This window comes from Euleptes europaea, chromosome 12 (assembly GCF_029931775.1).
Source record: "Euleptes europaea isolate rEulEur1 chromosome 12, rEulEur1.hap1, whole genome shotgun sequence".
Classification (NCBI taxonomy): Eukaryota; Metazoa; Chordata; class Lepidosauria; order Squamata; family Sphaerodactylidae; genus Euleptes; species Euleptes europaea.
The window spans coordinates 53,988,555-53,993,898 of record NC_079323.1 but is presented as its reverse complement, the minus strand read 5'-3'; the positions used below and the strand labels follow the sequence as shown (position 1 = coordinate 53,993,898).

Here is a 5,344-nt window from a genome sequence, read left to right as displayed (position 1 = left end):
TTGGCTCCCAGAGGGAGAGGAAAGGGAGAAAGAAGCAACAGTTACAAGAATCACTTGTGGCTGGGAGCTGTGCCATGGCTTCCCTATACACACACACACACAACCCTCTGCTTCAGCAGAGGCTGGGGTGTAGAGAAGGGGTGCACGCTGAGGAAATGAAATAAGGCTCCCACACACACACACACCAAGAACAAAGAGGTAGCCATTCTCCAAGCTTCCCCCTTGCCATCAGAGCTCATTCACTGGCCAGGGTCATCAACGCCCACCCGCTCTCCCACCTTGCAGCACCCTAAAAGTTATGGCGCCAGGCTGTTTTTATTTTGCAAAGGGGGGGGGAGTCTTAAACCATGCTTGCTGTACAATAAGAGGGTTTAATGTTGATATGATGGTATACTGGTATACTGACATTCCGGCAAAAAATTAAAAAAAGAAAAAAACTGTCAGCCCTTAACGGGCATCAGTCAATCACAGAGCACTGATGAAATAATGATCACTCCCCTACTATCCTGTGGTGCTTCACTTGGGAACATCCCTCCCTGAACTGTTGTGGGATTGATGCAGGATGGAGTTCATCTTGTGTTCAATTTTTGGCTCCCAGGATAAAAAAGCATGAGACATGACAGGGGGAATCGCAAGGCAAAACAGCCATGCATTGATGGCTTTTGTCAAATCTTTCCACCCAAGGCATAATACGCATTTAGGGGGGGGGGTAAAAGTGCTTGATATGCAGGACAAGGAAAGATTATTTCTGGCATCATGTAAGGCTTGCAACTTCACTGGCCCAGCAGGAGTATTGACTACTCTCCACCCTCCATCCTTTTCATCATATTGAAGGTTATTAGCTTAACAACAAATAGTCAAGGATTGGCTGCCAGGAGGAGGATATTATTTGGCAACAAGCCCTAGCACTGTTTTAATTGTATTACTTTCACCTCCATTAATTCTTCTTGAATATTATTAGCATGGGTTTCTACTAAGCCTGTTTGTATCGTATGGCTACAGTTCCATTTGTCATGGGACTGTCATTTCCCAGGCTGCAACTGTATTTGCTGTTTCATGGTTATTTCCCTTTATCTTGTAGTGTTGGCTGAGGTGGGACTGGAAAAGGCTTGACTACATGGAGAGGTTCATGTGTATCATACTAGAATAAGTTGTTCTAGGGCCAGAGTATTATGTCCTCTTTTTTACACGGTTTGCAAAGTGACACAACCGTCGGAGCCTTCTTGACAACTTCAGGCATACCATTCCATGAGCGGGGGGTGGGGGAGTGAGCCAAAACAGAGAATTCATGCGTATTGGCAGTTATCAGTCTTACTCACTACCTTTGTAAAGCTTTGAGCAGACGAGTGACGCTATTATGGTACAGCAAAGCAGGAAAGGTGACCCTGCATACGAGGTTCTAGTGCCATGAAGGATTTTGTATGAGATACTTTGAATTGAACCAAGTGACTGAGAGGTAATCAATAAAATGTCAAAAGATTATGTACACTTTCCTAGTTCCCAATAGTAACCTAGCAGCAGCATTGTATATCAACTGGAATTTCCAAGTTGTCTTCAAGGGCAGAACCATGTAGATTACAGTACTATAGTCTGGTCTCAAAGTCACTATGGAATGGATCCATGTGGTCAAGGTAGGGATACATATTCTGAATTAAATGAAAATGGTAGAAATTGTGTGTGAGGAGGTTGTTTTGTTGTTTGTTTTTGCAGCTGCATTAATTTGCATTTCCAGCAATAGTGCTATATCCAGTATAATCCCTTGGCTCTTAACCAAGTCAGCAAGGGTTAGTTGGACCCTGTTAAATGTAAGAAGCGCATTTCCCTTCAATACTTTGTCCTTCATAACTAGTTTACTAGAATTATTTCTGGTTTATCAACATTCAGGTTCAATTTGTTCACTCTACGCTACTTAACCACAGCAGTCAGGCAGTGGCTCAAGACCTCTACCGTATCAACAAGTGATGTGGACAGAGAAATACAGAGCTGGTGACATTCCATACCAAAACCACACATTATTTTTTGCTAAGAGCTTTACATACAGATTGAATAGAATTGGGATTAGAATTGAGGCTTGTTGGTATCCCACAGGACAATTCCCATAGGATGATGAGTCTCCAGCAGAACCTTCTGAGTCCAATCTGTGAGGAACAATTTAAACCAAGCTGAAGCACTTCCCCTTGATGCCTCCAAATGTCTTAAGATGCATGGTCTACCATCGGGGGAAGGGCCGTAGCTCAGTGGTAGAGCATTTGCTTGGAATGCAGAAGGTCCCAGGTTCAATCCCTGGCATCTCCAGTTAAAGTTGGCAAGTAGGTGATGTGAAAGACCTCTGCCTGAGACCCTGGAGAGCTGCTGCCAGGCTGAGTAGACAATACTGACTTTGATGGACCAAGGGTCTGATTCAGTATAAGATAGCGTCATGTGTGTTCATCAAAGACTGCTTATAAACCCAGTAGGAGCAACAAAGAGGAATAGCCTTCTCTGCATTCAGATGAGGTCATCAACCAACACTACCAACACAATCTTGGTCACCTTACCCAGAAAAGGCAGATTAGAGACTGGGTGATATTTGGCTACATTTTTTCTGTGGCATTTTTTAAAGTAATGGACAGATAACTGGCTCTTTGACTGGTCAAGGGAAGGTGTCCTGAGTCAGTGATTGGTTTATGATGGACATCAAGGTCTCACTAATGTGGCCATTATGTAACTTAATATGTAATATTAGAGAAGTATAATTCAGCCTTTAATGTTTTTAGATCTTCTAGAGGGATGAACTTTCCACACTGTCATCAAATGGCAGAAGGAACGTGTTATTAAGTAAACAAACATGGTCACACATGCATTGTATTTGTACATAATATTATCCTGCAAGCTTTCCTCTCCATGCCACTTCTTTAATCTGTCAGTTTCATTTCTTTGGGGGTTTCTGCACTAATTGTTTGTAATGTTTAATGAAACAGCTTATTTTTTTGTGTCTGCACTAGGGTTGTGCATTTTGATATACCTGAACCAAAAACAAACCCGAAATTAGCCATTTCGGCTATATTTGGGAATCTGCCTGAAGCAGAATAGGCAATTCCTGAAAAAGGAATTTTTAAAGATTTCGGCTATTCACCTTTTCTCAGATACACAGTTCTATGCTTTCTCCCATTTTTCTATCGTTGGCTGGTTTTGTTAGGGCCCCATAGTTGGGGCCCTTTTAGGGTAAGAGTTGTGTAATTGGAGCCAACTTGGTCTGACCAAACTATCCATCACCATTCAGTGGAGTAATCTGGATAGTCTGGAGGCAGAAGGGTCATTTAAAAGACAGGACTCACCCAGTCCGTCAAGAGGGATATACCCTCCAACTAAAAAGCACCAGGTCTACAGCTGCTGAACAGGCTTCACTCTAAAGAAGACTGCTCACCCACGCAGATGAGCAATCTCCTTCACAAGAGCTGCCTTGTTCATGACTTCTTTTTTTTATGACTTCAGCTGGCTCCGATATCACTCCCCCACACTGAAAACCTGCTCTCAAACTGACGGTTACCCCGAGAAGAGGCTTTGTTTCCCCACGCCAAACTTTGGTGTCCATCTAACGAGAGTCCCTTGCAGCTACACTGCAAATTTGGTGATTCTACCTTCACAATGCCCCCACAGGAGCTTTGAAAAAATCCCCATAGACTATAATGGACCCATTTTTTTTGGTAAACCCAAAAATAAAGCCGAAATACCCCTTTACCGGTATGGGTATTCAGTTTATTCTGGGTTTACTGAAAAAAATCAGGCCAAATACTGAGGTTTTTTTGTTGTTGTTTTATGACCCAAGTCTGCACCACTCCCCGCCCCCCCCCCCCCGGTTTGGTCTCAGAAACATTTTCCAAGAGTTTAATCATCATGTTTTTGAGTAACGCTTATATGACAGTATATTTATTTACTCCATTTTAAAGACGATCATCCTTGGGGTGTGGACAAGTTGGAGACACTTCCTTTCCCCACCCCTCCATTGACAACACCCACTGCTTTGCCTGTTTCCTCCCCTCCTCCCTCCCCTCCCTCTCCTCCTGCCAATCATTTTCTTTGCTTTATTTCCCCCCTCTAATCTGCATTTGCACCTCCGAAGGAACGTTGGAACATTGAACTAACCCTACTGATTTGTGTGGGCTCCCAATTTAACTTTTTCCTTACATCTCATTTTCCCAACATCTCATTTCCCTTAAGTGTGCTTTGTAAATAGGCTGACTATCCAAGAGGGGGCGGCAGAGAAAAGTGAGGCTGTGTAAACTGAAAGCAAACACACACACATACAGCTTCTTGCTCTGCTCCCACATCCCAAATGTCTCTGCTTCTCTACCCCTTAAAGTGGCATTGAGGATTTTCAAGAAGGATGGTATGCATATGAGGAAGGGAGGGAGGGGGGCCAGCAAGAGAAAGAGTGAGAGGCGGCAACCAGTTCAGCGTTCTCAGTCACATGGACAGGGTTTCCTTCTCCCTCCCGTTCCCCCTGCTCTTTATTTTTTTTTTAAATTGTTGATTTTTTCCTTGCAAAGAAACACTGGGGTGTTGTGATAACCCTGACAGGAAGGGCGGCTCTGTGATTGATTGTGGAGAAGGGAAGGGAATGTGCCTGTATGGTTCACACCACTGCAGTAAAACTGGACATTTCATGGTGTCATTCTATGGCTGTCCAGAGTCTCTGGGGTGAGTTAGGACCACCCACATATTTGGATGCAAGCATAACTTATGTCTTTCTCTAGCTCAAAACTCAAGCCCAAATTCCAGATATGATGTTCTTGAGGAGACAAATGCCTTGACAATAAATTGACCACTAAATCCTCCTCCTTATGCTCTGTCAATGATGAACAGAAAAATATTCCCTAGCCTTTCTCTTGGTATTTCTATCTAAAAATAAAAATCTAGAAATACTGTCATCACCTGATGTAGTGGCAGATTCCTCTTGTGCCACCAGGGTGGTGTAGTGGTTAAGAGTGGTGGTTTGGAGCAGTGGACTTTGATCTGGAGAACCAGGTTTGATTTCCCACTCCTCCACATTAGCTGTGGAGGCTAATCTGGTGAACTGGATTTGTTTCCCCACTCCAACACACAAAGCCAGCTGGGTGATCTTGGGCAAGTTACAGCTCTGTTAGAGTTCTCTCAGCCCCATCTATCTCACAGGTTGTCTGTTGTGGGGAGGGGAAGGGAAGGTGATTGTAAGCCGGTATGAGACTCCCTTAAGTGGTGGAGAAAGTTGGCATATAAAAACCAACTCTCCCCTTCCTCCTCTTTCAGTAGATATATGACAGAAGTCTGAACAAAAACCTTACTTTATATAGATGTCAGTAGACATCCAATTATAAATTCTAGA

At 43.5% G+C, this 5,344-nt stretch overlaps 1 non-coding gene across 1 annotated transcript; it reads left to right on the top strand.

Annotated features, from left to right (window-relative positions):
• The first annotated feature begins 2,226 nt into the window (after positions 1 to 2,226).
• TRNAS-GGA (transfer RNA serine (anticodon GGA)) lies at positions 2,227 to 2,295 on the top strand. The gene has a single exon. It is a non-coding gene; the product is annotated as a tRNA-Ser (tRNA).
• The last annotated feature ends 3,049 nt before the right edge of the window (positions 2,296 to 5,344 follow it).